Here is an 18,556-nt window from a genome sequence, read left to right as displayed (position 1 = left end):
TTTAACTCTGGTTATTGATTTATCTCATTTTGTCATCTGTAAGCAAGTTTGAGGTCAATGTTTTCACTCTGACAAATGGGATTTGAAGGTTCACATTGCTGCATTGAATCTTTATCATTCTATAATGGCTGAGGCTTGAAGCAGTGTACCTATATCTGAAGATTAGCCAACTCCTTAATGCTGCATTCATCATTTGAGTAACCGTTGCACATTAACAGTTATAATGTAGATTGTTGTGTCCAGTAAATTGTTGATGTTATGCCTATGAGATGTTAACAGAGTGTCGGTAAGATAAGCCATTGTCTAACTTTTTTGTAGGGCTAATTGTGCAAGCCTCATTTGAAGGTAAGTAATCTTTCAAAGTTTAAATGCTATGATTTCAAGTGGCAATTGACAAAGATTGTCACATTTTCTTCAAAGATGCATTTTGCATTTTCTTAAGTTCACTCTTCTATTGCAGGGTTCCCGAATTTTGTATACTGCATACAATAAGTGTAGAGGCTAGACAGGAACTAATATTTAGCTTCAATTTGAAATAACAATGATAGTTGAAATGGTTCACAACATATGGAAGTGTAGAGAAGCCTCTGGAATTCCTTGAAGGCTTATGGACTAGATGAGTGATTGGTATTATAAGCTTCTTGAATGTGTTTAATTAATTCATCCATAGCTAACACCAATAGATAAGGATGCAAAGTTGACCCTTGATGCAATATCCTGTAGTGATTGGAAATTAGCAACTAGCCCGGAGGTTCTGAATAAGCTGAAATTAGCAACTTCAACTATGCACACCATTGAAACCTTTTCTGTACCCTGCATTTGGTTTGTGCAATTCTGTTAACCAGTAATGTTCATGGTCGTTCTGGTTGCTTAGTTTCCATATTTCTCATGTACATTAGAAGCATAAATGTGGTGTAAAGCTGTCATATAGGCACTGAAATGTTTCACATTGTGAGTTGTGGGCTTATAATTTGAGGTTATCAGATCTAGGTTATTATTTGTATTGTATTGGAAGCTATTATTTGTTTTCTATTGGAATGGGCATGTGGCATGGCTGGTGCTGGACATTTTTACCTTGTAACATTACCTTAAGCTGTATAAATAAGCTCACATTCTGTTGTCTTTTTTATTGTCTGTTTTTAGTCGGTTGAGATAGGGGATCTAAAACCTGATCCAGCTTTGTGGCACGAGGATAATGGAAGGAAGCCATGGGAAAATCGAAGGTATACTAGATTATCTTTTCATTCAAGTGCCAATTTTTAATTGATTGATTCTACTCTTGATGGATACTTGACAGTGTTGTCTTAATATTCTAAAAGAATTGTTGCTTTGGGCTTTCTCCATTCAAGCAAGATCCCCCTGGAAGCATTTCTGGCTGGCATCTAGGTGATGCTGCACATCGACTTGTAGCTAATAGCTTACAGTTAAGGGCAAATCGGAATGGTTACAACAATGAGGAAAAGAAAATGTGTGTAAGATCTGCAGAAGTAGCCAACAAGAAGCATCTGGAAGGAGTGAAGAAAATTGCTAAGCTAGAAGCAAGTGCCAAAGATTGCGTGGTCTTGTATGGAAGAAGTTGCCAGGTCCTGCAGCACTGGCTCAAATGAAGTTAGAAGTAGAGAACTTGGGCCGAGATTACGGAGAAACTCGAGTAAGGAGGTCTCCTCTAAAGCCTCCTAGTCCACACCCACCCCAATTGCCTAACTTTTCCCTTGATAGTGTACCAAAATTTTATAAAGAGAATGATTTTCTCACTGAACATCTTTTGGCAATGGAAGAAGAAACAAAGATGTTGAAAAAAGCATTGGCAATGTGTCTTAGTGAATTGCAAGCTTCCAGGAATATTTGTGCTAAGACAGTCAGCAAGCTTCAAATTTTAGAATCACAACTGCATGCTAATAATTAACAAAAAAGTCCATCTAAATCTAGTCTTCAGATCCCCACTGAAGCTTCTCTCAGTAAAAATGCTATCAGTCCACCAAGCTTCACCTCCATGTCTGAAGATGGAAATGACAATGAAAGAAGTTGTGCTGGTTCTTGGGCTACAACATCGATCTCTGAGCTCTCCCATTTCAAGGGAAAGAACATCGAGAAATCTAACAAGGCTGAAAATGAAAATCACCTGGAGGTTATGGATGACTTCCTGGAGATGGAGAAATTGGCATCAAATTATTCAAATGGAGCCATCTCTGGTTCAGATATTTCAAATAATATGAGATCTGAAATGGCAAACCAAGATACCACAATCAACCCACATTTCCATTCTAAAGAACAGCCTGAGTTGGATTCATAGGAAAATCATGAGTCTAATACGGAATTGCCAGTACCAAATCCACAATCTGATATTGATCCACTGCCCTTGATGAAATTCCAAATGCGAATCTCTATGTTGTTTGAGTCCAACGATGTTGACATGAAAAAGATTTTGGACGACATCGGATGTGTTGTGCAGGAAACACAGGATAGCCTGCATCACCACACCATGGGCTGTGTTTTCATGGAAAGTCACTGCTCTGATGCCACTTGTGATAGGCAGGCTTCTTTTGAAGGGACTGAACTAATCGAAGAGAAGGAAATGTCTTTGTCCAAAGATAGTTCCATTAATGACGAATTGGTGGCTGCTATATCTTGGATTCATGACTTTGTATTGGTTCTGGGGAATGAAGCTACGGCTGTCCAGGGAACATCTCCTGATGGGGATGTACTGAGCCAAAAAATTTAGAAGTTCTCTGCCACCTTCGATAAGGTTATTAACAGCAAAATAAGTTTGCTTGATTTTGTTCTTGACCTTTCTTGTGTTTTGATTAAAGCCAGTGAACTTCACTTTAATGTCCTGGGCTATAAGAATAATGAAGCGGAAACCAATTGCTCTTATTGCATAGACAAGGTTGCTTTACCTGAAAATAAGGTGGTTCGGGACACATCAGGAGACAGATATTCAAATGGTTGTGCTCACTTTTCTGATTCTGCTTCTTATCATGAAGGAAGTTTCATTTCAACCTTTGAATCAAATGCTACATCATGGAAATGCTTGCTTGAGGAGTTTGAACAGTCGAAATTAGAAAAAGATAACATGGCTTTGGATCTGGAAAGCACCAAGGCTCAGCTACAGGGAACAGAGGAGCTTCTGGCAGAAGTTAAATCATACTTGGCATCTGCTCAAATGTTGAACAGCTTGGCAACTGAAATGTATGGCCGAGTCATACAAGTCTCTTGAAACACGTGCAGGGGAGTTGCAAACTGAAGTGAATCTTTTGCCTGCCAAAATAGAAAATTTAGATAACAAGCTTCAAGACGAATGGAGGAACCATCAGGATGCTTTGGCCAAATTCAAGGATTTTTAGTTCCTAGCTTTTTTATCGCATACTGGTCATCCTGCCCAAACTGATACGTATTTCAGGTACAATGTCCAAAAGGATAGTTGCAGAATCAATTTAAGGCTTGATCAATATCAGGCCAGCATCAGGTTTTATTATATCAAACCTGCTCCATTCTATATGTTTTATGTGGTTAACTAAAAGTAAAAATTTAGATAATTGAACCTCTACATGTGACCCATTGATCCTTGTCTCTTGTTTCTCCCTCTAAGAAGTTAAATGATTTTCGGAAAGTACATCTTGCCTCTGTTCGTCTATATATTTGTTTGTTTATATGTACTAATGCCTCAAGTAGATTTTGATTTATCTCTGATTCTTTTTATTTTTTTATTTTTTTTAAAAAGAATTAGAGTTGTACAGTGGCTGACGCTGATGTGACAACTAACCAGGTGAGGGTTTATACTTATATCCACCTTGTGTTTACAATTTTGGACTTGTTCAAATGCTCGCAAGCTTTCACTTCTAGCTTCACCTAGCTTGTGTTGAAAGTAGGAATCTGATATTCTAACAGAGAGTCATACTTTGCTTTAGGATTTTGTTTATTTATTTAGAGTAATGCTAGGGATCATAAAAATGATCATGAAAGATTCTCCATCTTTAGATTACACCTACAATAAAACACCACACTCTAATCAAAGGATGAGAAATTTTTATGATGCATTTTATGATAATTTTTTTCATGATCCCTAATATTATTCATTTATTTATGATTAGATCTGCCTCTGCATGCTGTTGGAGTTTAAAATTTTACGATGAAAAGTTTTGCTTAGTCTCTAAATGTTTTTATATTATTTTTTCAAAGAAATGTAGTTGCGTTCCGTACTCTTTCATTTCGTTTCACTCAGCCTTGCCACTTTTGTTTGTAAATAGTAGAGTCTGTATGTGGCCATGAGAGTTCTACACGATCCTTGAAATGTAAAACTTTGTGGAATGATAATTTAATGAGTTAATTATGTAAAAATCCTATTTATAAATATTATGATAACTCAGGTCCTATCTAAGATTTTTTGAATTAATAAGTTATATTTAGTAAAACTGATAATATTATCAGTTTTTTTCAATTTTTAAAACTAAGAATATTATCAATTTTGCATAATAATGTTCCAGATAATTGTTTCAGAAACTAATGGAAAAAAAACAAAGCATGAGATTAAATGTCTTTGCCTTTCTACTTATTGGTTTGATTCAACTGTCCAATTAAATCGAGAACATTATCAATTTTTTTTTTTCAGTTTTAAAACTCAGAATATTATCAGTTTTTTCATACTTGTCTATAAATGCCCCATTATTAATCCTCATATACGAAGTCAAGACCAACATTTTCTAAAATTCGTGACTTCATAACTTGCATCCCAACTTTTATAATTGGCTGTCTGGCTTTTGCCTCAAAGACATATTACACTTGAAGATGCATTACGTTCTTGTTATTATATGGTCTTAAAGCTTGATTTGTTTTGATTATTTGTAAAGTAACACATTGCATTTTGTATATGTAATCTAAGAGGACATCTAGACATGAAAATTGAAGCAACAACACGTATTTTTTAAGCATGGCATAGATTGGTAGTGTAATCACAAACGTGCATTTTCTCATTGTAAAAACTAGTGTACAATTTGTGCTATGCATGAGATTAAATAATGATGGATAAATTTATTTATTAATTAATTAAAAATAATTGTAAAAATAGATAAGTAAATTTTAACTATTTTAACTAAGTGGTTGTTTGAAATTAACATTTTTAATGGTTTTTTTTTTTTTTTTTGTTGATTACTTTAAGAGATAAGAAAAGTTATTGTGTTTGGGAATGAATTTTTTAAGTGTATGAGACAACGTGAAGAAAATGTTTGAGTTTGGCCAAGAATATGAAGTTAACCTAATTCCATAACTTGAATCAATAAAATCTTAAAGTCAATTTAAAAATTTTAAAATCATATTTGTTTCTAAATAAATTCATTCGAAAAACATTAATATATCTTGATTATATTTTCCCATCTCTATCTTATAAAGACTATGCATATAAAAAACAAATTTACAATATTTAGATTGAGTAAGTTATTTGAATTGTCTGTATGATTTTGTGAAATTGCATGCCATTTGTAAGCCCTTCATATTAGTTAGAGATTTCAAGAAATTATGAGCATTTTTTTTTAAATGGAAAAAAGCAACTTTATTGATGAAAACAATACATATTGAATCAAGCATCAATATATATATATATATATATATATTTGTGAGTTCATATTAGTTAGAAATTTGAAAAATTTAAGAGTGAATGATATGGTTAGATAATCATAATTCATAATAATATGATAAATAATTGTAGACACCCCATTTTTGACCGTCCTTAAGACTTGGATATGCTTGCAAGTACATCCAATGGTAAGTTTGATTGCTTGTCGAGTAGTCGAATTTTGTGGCGGAACGTCACAGGTTTGAGCTTTCCAAACCCTGTATCCTTTCTGCCCCATTTTTGGACCATATGTTGGTCCTTTCAGCATGCTTCTTGTGAGGCATTGCCGGCCACCTTTTGGCACTGTCGGCCTTGAGTTTAGTCCTGCCTGCCATTGATGAAGCCTGCCGGCCATCAATGAGGCACTGCCGGCCACCACTGACGGCCGGAAGGACACTTTGTTTCAGCAGATTTCGTGCTAGATCTTTTGAGCCAGCTGCTTTTCACTAAGCCATCCTCCATACCATTTCAAGCTTGTTAAACAAGCTTTACATTGCATTGCTCTATATAAGGGGGAGCTCCTTCCCCTTTCCAGAGGTTCAGCAATTTTAGAGACAATATATATCTCTCTCTCTATATTTCTCACACACTCTCTCTATATTGTGCTAGTTTGTGCCTTAAAGTGTATTTTCTCTTCACTTTTGCACTACAACACCTAGTATAACACCTTCACTCTTGCACTATATTGTGCTAGTTTGTGCCTTAAAGTGTATTTTCTCTTCACTTAAGCTTTTGAGCCATCCTTTGAAGCTTTTGTATTAGTCTTTGTTTGGCCTTTTAGCCACTGAAATCCAGTGGATTTTCAGTGGCAGAAATGTGGTTTTGAGACCCAAAATGGGAGGGGGTGGTCCCCTCTCCTCTTGTTTTGCATGTATATGTTGATGGCTCACCAAATGAGGATGTGTTTATACTCCTTTGTGGCTTTGCTCAAGCTTGTTTTTGTGACTTTTTGGACCTTTCATGACTCTGTTTTTGGCTGGTTTGGTCATTGTTTGCTTGCATCTCATACTTGTGGTGCAATCCTCTTAGTTAGCCTAACATGCTCTATGCTTTGGACCACCATTTTAGCATGTTTTTGGCTCTGCTCCAGCAAGCTTTTACTCATGTTTTGCCATGCTTAAGCTCTATGTTAAGTGGTTTTGGTCATGCATGCCTTGCTTTGTATAGCCAGGGTGCAATCTTGCTCACTAGCTTTGAGTTTCAAAGTGTCTAGCATGCTTTACTTGAGTTGTTTGCATGCTTTGGCCTCATTTCTACCATGATTTCAGTGTATGAAGTGTGGTCATACTCTCTCATGCTTCACTCTTTCAATGCTTTTGGAAAGTTATGCTTTATGCCTTGATCATGGCCTAACTTGTATGCATTAATGCCTAAGCTTTTGGGCTACCATCTCAGTGTGTTTTTGGTCTTATTTTTCCATGATACAACTCTATTTTTTGTTGGTTAGACGATCTCTCATTTGCTTCTTACACTTGTAGTGTAATCATGCTCATTGGCCTAGCTTACTTGGTGTTTTGGCCTTTTATTCTAGCATATGTTGGCTATGTTCAAGCACATTTTTGGCATTATTTTTGTAGACTGCCCGAACTCCGCTCCGCGCGCGAGGGTACGAATTGTAGTTCTAGCTACTACAGTTCAGACTCCTGTCACGGTTCTGAATCTAATCTCACAAAGTGCAATGTAAGACTGATAAATCACCAAAGAGTCCAAATCCGGTAAATCATTTTGGAAAATCAGATTTTGAATCAAAAAGCGCCAAACATGGACTGCTTTGCCAGATTTCAGAGTCGCCACCTAAATGTTTTGTTTTGGGAAATTTAGGAAACCCTGACTCGTGCCTAAGGCCACGTGTCCGTCATCACCAAAGTTGCCTCGGCTCGAGAGCTTGGGTACGAGGGGGGAAGGTCATGAAATGAGCACCCCCACTCACCCGATCAAAGATCGGCCTTTACTAACATGATATGTTGTTTTTACAAACACATGTGTTCTTATTCCAGTTTATTAGCTGAATTACTACGTGATGCACACAACATACAAGTATAGACTCAATCACGCGGATTGGAAAAAAACAACTCATGTTTGTTTTTGAAAGTGGTTTGAAAGTGCTACTTGTAAGTAGGCTAAGACGTGGATTTGCCACTCTCAAGTGGGCTTAGAAAAACATGAGTTTGCCACTTCAAGTGGGCTTAAAACTCACAATCGTCGAGTTGTTTCAATTCAGGAAATCAAGCTTCTATCCACAGGCATTCAAGCAGTTAGCCTTATGGTAAGCATGCTATCATGGCAGTCACTTACACACATGCAAGGATGCTAAAGCGTAAAAGCTTACCTAGTACTCCGAGCCAAAACAAAAGCTATGTTAGAAATCAATGCATGATCTTAGCTATGTTAAGAATGCCTAATGTAACACATGCAAAAATGCAACTAAGATAGGCTCGGCTATTCTAAGATGTCATGTGAATGCAACTTGATAACATGTATCCAAATTGGTATTGAAATACAATGCAGTTAGTATGATGCGCCAAGCCCGGTGCATGCAAGACAGATGAATGATGCACGCATGCAAAGCATAAGTATGCTAATTGAAACATGCCCTAAACTAACCATCAAAAGCTGGTAAATAAAAGGGAGAAAGATGTGGGGTTGGAAGACATTCACACACACATGCACACTTATTACAAATTTCGCCCTCTCGACGGAGGGTCCAAATAATAAGCTAACTAGCTAATCTAAGCTAATGAAATTAATTATTACAAAACGAAGCTAATTAACTAACAAGTTAACTAATTACAAACACAAATGAATAACTAAGCGCATTAACTACTTAAGTACAGAACCAAATAGCTAACTAGCTAAGCAAAGCAATAAATCAGGAGCCTCGAGGCGGGAAGTGCATGCGTGCTTGATCGCCTCGTTCGGAAATCCATCACTATGCCCCAACTTGCCTTTGTTCGCATTTGATTTCAGATCACTGCACAAACCTCCAGATAGCTTCTACTCCAACATGGAGACCTCCAGGATAGCTGCCGACCCGTAAAGGGTGGTGTAGACCACCTGCCGACCACCCAAGTATGCTGCAGACCATAAAAAGTGGTCGGCCAGCCACTTTTACTGGTCTGCCGACCAGAAATTCTGCCACATTCCAGTTTTGCTGCAACAACGAACAAGAAGGGGCACAACAGTGTATTTGCAAGGCATGTGTGCACAACCACTCTCCCTATCATTTCTTAAGCTCAAGGGGGTGTGGTTCTTGACTCTCGGGCCACCAACCGAGCATCGCGATGCACGATGGCCGAGAAGCCAAGTTTGCACAATTCAACGTCAATGAATGCACAAATAACAAATAACAGCCATAACCTCTATCATGCATGATCAAGAGGGTCAGTGACCTAGAAATGAGGCACGTTTCATCACTTGAAGTATGAAACGTCCCTCGTTTCTCATGTTTGGATTAACACTCTATCCAAACACAATGCAATGCAACATGATCAACCTATCAATGCTAATGGCATGCAAACAAAATGCAATGCATGCACAGGCAAACAACATGCAATGTAACAACATGCAAACTCAATGCAATACAACAACATGCAAACAACATGCTATTCTACCAATGCTAGGATGACATACCCAAGATTCTATCTTGCAAACAATGCATGCATGGCAAGCTTATAAGCTTAAGGCATCAAAGCTAGGAAAGAGGATCTCACAAGAGGCATGCAAAACAATGCTCAATGGACTTAAACCGAATATGGACAGACCTAAGTCATGCCAAAACAGTGGCCAAAATGCTATGAAATGATGGCATGAAATGCAAGATAATGCATGCTCATGCATTGGCCCATCAACTAAGCATAATAGCACAACTCTCAAACATGATTAAGAAGTGACAAACATGGAAGTGTGACAACACTATATGCACTGAAATATCATGTGAAATGATGTCATGGCAAGCAAGCATCTCAAGTATGTCATACTGTGGTGCTCAAAACTTAAGGCTAGCAAGGCCAATTGCACTACAGCTATGCAATACATGAATCACATGGCCAAGACAACTCAAAACAGTCCTAGAGCATGTCAAATCAAGGTTAAAACATGCACGGAGTATAGCCAAAACAAGATAGCACGAAGGGCATAAAGCATGGAGTATGCAAGGCCAATAGGGAGGATTACACTGCACCTACCAAAACCAAGCATGAGATGACTTCACCAACAAAAATCAAAGTTGTATCATGGCAAAATAGGACCAAATACACACTGAAATGGTGGCCCAAAAAGCTAGGCAAGATGGCATACGTATTAGCTCATACTTAAGGCATAAAGCACAACCCCTCCAAAGCATTGAAAGAGTGAAAGATGTGAGTGTATGGAAATGCTATATGCTCTGAAATATCATGTTAAATGATGCTAAATCATACAAATAGCCCAAGCAATGCATGCTAGTGACTTGGAAACTCAAGGCTAGTGAGCTAGAATGCACCATGGCTATACAAAGCAAGGCATGCATGACCAAAACAACATAAAAAAGAGCTTAAGCATGGTAAAACATGAGTAAAAGCTTGCTAGAGTTGGGCCAAAATCATGCTAGAATGATGGTCTAAAGCATGATGCATGTTAGGCTAGTATAGAGGATTGGACTACAAGTGCAAGGAGCATACAAGAGGTAATCAAGCCAACCCTAGACAGAGGTATATCATGCTGAAATAAGGCTTGAGACATGCTAAGATGGAGCCAAAACATACTTAGCAAACATGCTACTTTGATGAGCTACAAAGAGGATTACACTACACATACAAGAAGCATGCAAGGGGTGACCAAGACAACCAAAAATAGAGTCATGGCAGGTCTAAAAGGTCACAAAAATGTGCTCAAACAAAGCTTCAAGAAGATAGAACTACATGCTCTTGTGATGAGCCATCAACACAAGCATACAAGAGAAGAGGAGGGGGGACAACCCCCACCCATTTGGGGCCTCAAAACCAAGTTTCTACCACTGAAATTCCTCTGGAATTCAGTGGTAGAAAGGCAAAACAAAGGCTAAAACAAAAGCCTAAAGTCATGGCTCAAAAGCCTATCAAATAGGGCATGCAAGGGAGTAGATCACCCCCAACACCAAGGAAGCCTCAAACAAACATCTTAAACACTTAAAATTAGAGCTTTTTGTAGTTTAAAGTTAGGCCTAAAACATCATGAAAATAGGGCCAAAAGCTTAATCAAAACAAAGCTTGAAAGAGGCTAGAGACTTACCCTTGTAGAACAACTTCAAGGAAGCAACTCCAGCAGCTTTTTTGAGCTAAAAACCAACTCTTGAGTTCAAACAAGACCCTCAGGTACCTCAACAACAAGAGTGTGGTGTTTCACTATGTGTTTGTGTGCAAAAGTGTGAAGAAACTGCACTTTCAAGCACAAATATGGAACCAAAGAAGAAATATAGAGATAGATATGTATGTATAGCTCTATGCAACTTTTTTGAACTTGAGACAAGAGGGAGGAGGCTCCCCCTCATAGAAAATCAAGCATCAAGCTTGTTGAACAAGCTAAGAGCTTGAATCAATCCCTCCATATACGTGTATGGAGGATGCTATCTGTGCCCAACAGCTGGCACAGTTGGCATCTACAACACTTACAGAAAATGCAGGAAAGCTGCTGACCAGTTGAAGTGGTCAGCCAGCTACTTGCACTGGTCGGCCGACCAGAAAAAATGGTCTGCAGGGAGACCAACTGGTCGGCAGGGAGGAGGAGTGGTCTGTACAAAGAAAGCAAGGTGGTGGCATCGCTGCCGACCACTTTTGGTGGTCCAAAGACCACCAAGACCAGCTGGCCAACCAGAAAACTGGCTGGCAGGAAGAAAATTGGTCTTAAGGGAGAAAAACTGGTCTACAGCCCTTATTCCACCCTCCAAGCAAGGAAAACATGGTTTGTGCCAAAAACAAACCAAAAAGGATGCAAGACAAGAGTCCGCGGGACAAGGCACGCAGTCGGAAGCCCCGAAAACTAGTCTACAAGCACAGAAAGTGGTCTACAAGACCGAAAGGTGGTCTACGACCACAAAAAGTGGTCTACAAACCTCTGTTTCCTTCTAGACCAAGGCAACAAGGCATGGTCCAAAAACCAAGCCAAGAGGAGAACTCTAAGAGGTCCCGAGACAAGGCGCTCAGCTGAAGGCTTCGGAAACCAAAAACTGGTCTACAAGAGGGAAAAGTGGTCTACAGACCTCTCCCTCCCTCCAGGCAAGGTCAACAAGGCATGGTCCACAAACCAAGCTGAAACACAAAGAGTTCAGAGGCCCGGAGGCAAGACATGCAACCGAAAACTCCAGAAACTCAAAACGAGCACAAATATGCGCGACCATCGAGCATTCAATCGATGACATCTGAGTCTTAAGGTCTGTCAAAAATGGGGTGTCTACAGTTTTAACCTACCTTGGGACTATTTTGGGTCATCTTGGCCCTTTGGGGCTTGCTTGATATGGCTATGGTGCAAGTACCTTAGCTAGTCTTGAGTTTTGAGCCTTCTAAGCATGCCTTATTTGTGATGTTTGGATGATTTGGCATCATTTAACACTTGATTTCAGAGCATATAGCATTGCCCTTTTCTCATGCATATCACTCTTTGATTGTGTTTGAGAGTTTAGCATTGTACCTTGTTTGTGGCCCAACATGTATGCATGCTTGTCTAGTCCTTTGAGCTTCAATTCCAACATGTTTAGGCCTTTGTTTTGGCATACATAAGATCTGTTGGGAGCTGGTTTAGTCCATCGAGCATTGCTTTGCATGATTCTAGTGTTATGTCCTTCACTAGCTTTTAATGCTTAAGTGTCCTAGCATGTTGTTTGCATGACATGTTGCTTCCTTTACATTGTGTTCAATTGGATGTCGTATTGAACACGAGGAAGATTGGTTCATTTCATACTTGAAGTGATGTAATGATCCAATCTCCCTTTGGTCTCCATTGCCTTTGATCTCTCGTGACAAGGAGATAGTCTAAGTGTCTTGTTTGTCATGCATTTATTGAATTTGTGCATGTTGGATCTTTGGCCATCATGCATCGAGATGTGTGATTGATGGTCTTGGATCCAATTATGCCTCTCCCTTGATGTTTTGAGATGATTTGGAGGGGCATAGTACATACATGTTCTAGGGAGACCCTCTATTTTCTCTATTTTGTGCTCTGTTGCAGTTTGGTCTCACAGCACACCAATGGCTGGCACCCTCTTATTGTTGGCTGACAACTTTTCATTTGTGGCCGGCAGTGTGCTTCCTTGGCTGGCAGGGGGGTCGGCAGTAGCTCCGTATGGCCGGCAGGCCACTGGTGCACTCCCCAGCACTGTTTTGGTGAGATTCAGCAGCAAGTTCTTAAGGACACCCTGCAGACAGAGCTTCTGAAGAGCATTTGGAGAGCTTTTCGGGACAAGAACCGAGCATGCATCTTCAATTTCTTCAAGGCGGAGCTGAGGCAGCCTAGTTTACATATTTTAATGCTTAGCATGAAGTTGTAATTTAATTAATTCATTTGTTAATTAGTTAAAGTGTTGTAATAATTAGCTTAGTGTTTGCTAGTTATTCATTTTGGTTGTGTAAAAATTAGTCTAATTAGATTATTAGATTAGTTAGATAAGCTTAGCGTAGCTAGCTTAGCGTATTCATTCAGACCCTCCGTCAAGAGGGCGAATTTTGTAATAAGCTTGTGTGTGTGCGTGTGTGAATGTCTTCCAACCCCCCGTCTTTCTCCCTTTTACTTATCCGCTTTCGGTGGTTAGATTAGGGCATATTTCAATTAGCATACCTTATGCTTTGTATGTTTGCATCATTCATTTGTCTTGCATGCACCGGGCTCGGTGCATTATTCAAACTGCATTGTATTTCAATTCCTATTTGAATACATGTATCAAGTGTAGCATTCATATGCCATCTTAGATAGCCAAGCCTATTTTAGTTGCATTTTTGCATGCGTTGCATTAGGCATCTTGTATAGTTAAGGTTATGCATGATTTCTAATTAGCTTCTTTTTTGGCTCGGAGTACACTGTGAGTGTTTATGCTTTAGCATTCTTGCATGCGTGTAAGTGACTGTCGTGATAGCATGCTTGGCATGAGGCTATTTGCTTAAGTGTTAAATTGCATGAATGCCTGTGGATGAAGGTTTCATTGCTTGAATTGGAACAATTCATCAAAATGTGCGTTTTAAGCCCACTTTGCGAAGTGGCAAAATCATGTTTTCAAGTCCACTTGAGGGTGGCAAATCCGCGTCTTAGCCTACTTGAGGGTAGCATCTTTCAAACCATTTTCGAAAAACAAACATGAGATGTTTTGTTCCAAATTGAGTGATTTAGTCTATACTTGTATGTTGTGCGCATCACATAGTAAACTAGCTAATAAACCGGAATAAGAACACATGTGTTTTCAAAAACAACATATCATGTTTAGTAGAGGCCGATCCTTTGATCGGGCAAGCGGAGGTGCTCATTTGATGACCTTTCCTTCTCGTACCCAAGTTCCCGAGCTGAGGCAACTTTGGTAATGACGGACACGTGGCCTTTGGCACGAGTCAGGGTTTCCTAAATTTTCCAAAATAAAATATTTAGGTGGCGACTCTGAAATCTGGCAAAGTAGTCCATGTTTGGCGCTTTTTGATTCAAAATTGATTTTTCAAAACTAATTGCCGGATTTGGACTCTTTGGTGATTTATCAGTCTTACATTGCACTTTGTGAGATTAGATTCAGAAGCGTGACAGGAGTCCGAACTGTAGTAGCTAGAACACAATTCGCGCCCTCGCGCGCAGAGCGAGTTCGGGCAGTCTACAGTTTCTGGCGACTCCGCTGGGGATTTAGAGAACTTGACTCGAACATCATGATATGTTGTTTTATTTACACTTATGTGTTTCTTTGCATTGCATGTGCATTGGTCCGCCTAGGACACCGTGTTTGCTGTCTACTATTCCTAAACGGTTTGCCGGAGGCTTGCTTGGAAAAGCGTGCCATAAGGCTGACCGGTTACAGGCTCTGCCACAATGGGAACACAAACCTCGATTTTTACCGAGGCACCCTTTTGACCATTCTACCTAGTTGCATATCAGAAGCCACAGTGACCATTCCAAACTAGGACAGGTTGCTTACCCGATTGTAGGTTGTTTGAAACTGCTGCGTGCGTAGTGAAACCCTGGCTCCTGACAAGATAGGACAGGGAAACCCTACCTTTCCATAGGGATGTTTTGGCTCTCATTTGTTTGCTATGTGCTTTTAGAGTGTGTCTCTACAAGAACGCATGTATCAGTTTGCAAGTCTGAGTATCAATCTGAGAACATCAATATTTGGGGGAATCAAATTTGAGGAAGTGATTTGGGGGCAGTGATCAGTGTTGAGAACAGTGTGTTCAGCTTCCAATATCAACTGTGTGTTGTGTTTATTTAAGCCAAAATGCTGTCCATTTTTCTGGTTGTATGTTTCCGTATTTTGCTTTATTTTTCTTTTTGCAAGGTAGTATAGCATCATTGCTTCCGAAGAGGCAGATACCCCTCGAGCACTCTGGACTAGAGGTAGAAGGCCTTCCCGATCTGAGGATCTAATTGATGGACAACTAATGTTTGTGCCATTACCCCCGATTACTAGACGGAGGTCAGTTAGGCGCAGCTCATCAGTACAACGGTTATCAAATCAGCGGTCATTATCCACCCTACCAGTGTGTAGTCAGGCTAAGGTTTTCGTTTCTACCACAGAGAGAGATACACTTATTGTTCAGTTGGATCAGCACCTTATGGCCGGTATGAAGGAGATGATGCGTCAGCTCCAAGAGACTATGCAAGCCATGCAGCGGGATGCTGCTCGCCAGGCCGAGTTTGCCACGCATCAGGCAGAGGTTGTGGCTCAATAGACAGAGCTGATTGCCAAACTTCAGCAATAGCACCAATCACAACAAGCTGGAGCATCTGCTTCGCATCCACCCCCAACCCCACCTAGGGTTCTAACACTCGGGGATACTACAAACGTCCAGGAAGATACGGACGCTCCAACAGGGCCAGTCCCGCCTCCAGTTCTACCGCAGATTTCAAAGACACCGGCCTTCTCAACAGATACACCGTTTGAATCTGAGATGGACCCAACAGCACTGAAAGTGAGCAAGCTAGAAAAGCTATTCAAAAGAGCTCAAGGCGTTAATTCCATTCCGGATATAGAGGATGGATACACCGATTCGGCGATGACTTTGCCGAACCGGTTTAAGATGCCGCATATAGACCATTTTGACGGTTCTGGGGACCCCATGGTACATCTGCGATTTTTCTCGGATATCCTAAGGCCAATGGGCCTCTCCAGATTGCAAAAGCTTTCCCTCTTCGGCCGGACCCTGTCAGGTGTTGCGGTTATTTGGTACGCAAAGCTAGAGGACTTTGTCAAGAGAAGCTAGGAGGAGATGGCTGAGGCCTTTGTAGCTCAATACTCCTACAACATGCAAATCGAGGTCACAACTCGTGATCTCGAGACAACGAGGCAAGAGCCAAAAGAGGGCTTCTCTAACTTTGTAACCTGTTGGAGAGCCAAAGCTTCTATGATGACCACCAGGCCGGTCGAGAAGGATCAGATACAGATAGTTGTGTGCAACCTCCAACCTAAACTGATGCAAAAGATGATCGTCTTACCCCTTCCCACCTTTGCAGATTTACACGAGATTGGGGTACAGATTGAGGACGCCATGAAGCAGGGTCTGATCGACCACGAGAGAGAGCAGCCCAATAGGGCATTTACCCACTGTTCGAATGCAGGCACGAGTAGTGTTGCAGCTTCCAGAACTTCTGATGTGGGTATGGTCACCACCACCACACCAAAAACAGCAATCCCATTCCATTCCAAGTGTTCAAACCCAAATTCATGAGAAATGGTAACTAAGCACCATAATTACATATTTGCCATCATGCAAAAAGGAACGAATAAATGTTCGACTGTTCGAACCATAATGCATGAGAAATGGTACGTAAACACTGTAATTACATATCTACCATCATGCAAGAGAGTCCGAATAAGTGTCCGAGTGTTCGAACCATAATGCATGAGAAATGGTAAGTAAACACGATAATTACATATTTGTCGTCATGCAAGAAGGTTCGAATAAGTGTTCGATTGTTCGAACCGTAATGCATGAGAAATGGTAAGTAACACCATAATTACATATCTGCCATCATGCAAGATAATCCGAGTAAGTCTCCGTGTGTTTGAACTCTAATGCACGAGAAATGGTAAGTAAACATCATAATTACATATCTACCATCATTGAAGACGGTCCGAATAAGTGTCCGGGTGTTCGAACAATAATGCAAGAGAAATGGTAAGTAAACACCATAATTACGTATTTGCCATCATGCAAGAGGGTCCGAATAAGTGTCTAAGTGTTCGATCCGTAATGCATGACAAATGGTAAGTAAACATCATAATTACATATCTGCCATCATTGAAGAGGGTCCGAATAAGTTTCCGAGTGTTCGAACCCTGATGCGTGAGAAATGGTAAGTAACACGATAATTACATATCTGCCACTATGCAAGAGGGTCCGAAAAAGTATCCGAGTGTTCGAACCATAATCCACGAGAAATGGTAAGTAAACATCATAGTTACATATCTTGCATCATGTAAGAGGGTCCAAATAAGTGTCCGACTGTTCGAAGCATAATGTATGAGAAATGGTAAGTAAAAACCATAATTGCATATCTGCCATCATGCAAGGGGGTCCGAATAAGTATCAGAGTGTTCGACCACAAATGCATGAGAAATGGTAAGTAACACGATAATTACATATCTGCCATCATTGAAGACGGTCGGAATAAGTGTCTGAGTGTTCGAACCTGAATGCATGAAAAATGGTAAGTAAACACCATAATTACATATCTGCCATCATCCAAGAGGGCCCGAATAAGTGTTTGAGTGTTCGAACCCTATTGCAAGAGAAATGGTAAGTAAACACGATAATTACTTATCTGCCATCAAGCAAGAGAATCTGAATAAGTGTTTGAGTGTTCGAACCCTAATGCATGAGAAATAGTAAGTAAACACCATAATTACATATTCGCCACCATGCAAAGGGGTCTAAATAAGTGTCCGAGCGTTCGAACCCTAATGCATGAGAAACCATAAGCAAACAACATAATTATATATCTGCCATCTTGCAAGATTGTTCGAATAAGTGTCCGAGTGTTCGAAGCCAAATGCAAGAGAAATAGTAAACAAACACCATAATTACATATCTGTCATCATGCAAGAGGGTTCGAATAAGTGTCCAAGTGTTCGAACCCCAATGCTGGAGAAATGGTAATTAAACACGATAATTACATATCTACCATCATGTAAGAGAATCCAAATAAGTGTCCAAGTGTTCGAACGATAATGCATGAGAAATGGTAAGCAAACACCATAACTACATATCTGCCATCATGCAAGAGGGTCTGAATAAGTGTCCGAGTGTTCGAACCCTAATGCAAGAGAAATGGTAAGTAAACACGATAATTACATACCTGCCACCATGTAAAGGAATCTGAATAAGTGTGCAAGTGTTCGAACCCTAATGCACAAGAAATGGTAAGTAAACACCATAATTACATATCTGTCACCAGGCAAAAGGGTCCGAATAAGTGTCCGAGTGTTCGAACCCCAATGCAAGAGAAATGGTAAGTAAACACGATAATTACATATCTACCATCATGCAAGAATAAGTGTCCGAGTGCTCGAACCGTAATGCATGAGAAATGGTAAACAAACACCATAATTACATATCTGCCATCATGCAAGATGGTCCGAATAAGTGTTCGATTGTTCGAACCCAAATGCTTGAGTAATGATAAGTAAACTCCATAATTACATATTTGCCATCATGCAAGAGGGTCCAAATAAGTGGCTGAGTGTTCGAACCCTATTACATGAGAAATGGTAAGTAAACATCATAATTACATATATGCCATCATTGAAGA

The 18,556-nt window shown here is 39.9% G+C and overlaps 1 pseudogene; it reads left to right on the top strand.

Moving 5' to 3' along the window:
- The first annotated feature begins 1,208 nt into the window (after positions 1–1,208).
- LOC114318436 (filament-like plant protein 4 pseudogene) lies at positions 1,209–3,511 on the top strand (annotated as a pseudogene).
- Positions 3,512–18,556: the final 15,045 nt, after the last annotated feature.

This window comes from Camellia sinensis, chromosome 12 (assembly GCF_055761805.1).
Source record: "Camellia sinensis isolate YWXY chromosome 12, ASM5576180v1, whole genome shotgun sequence".
Taxonomy (NCBI): domain Eukaryota; kingdom Viridiplantae; phylum Streptophyta; class Magnoliopsida; order Ericales; family Theaceae; genus Camellia; species Camellia sinensis.
Note: the sequence above shows the minus strand (reverse complement) of the source record. Positions and strands in the feature narration are given on the sequence as shown.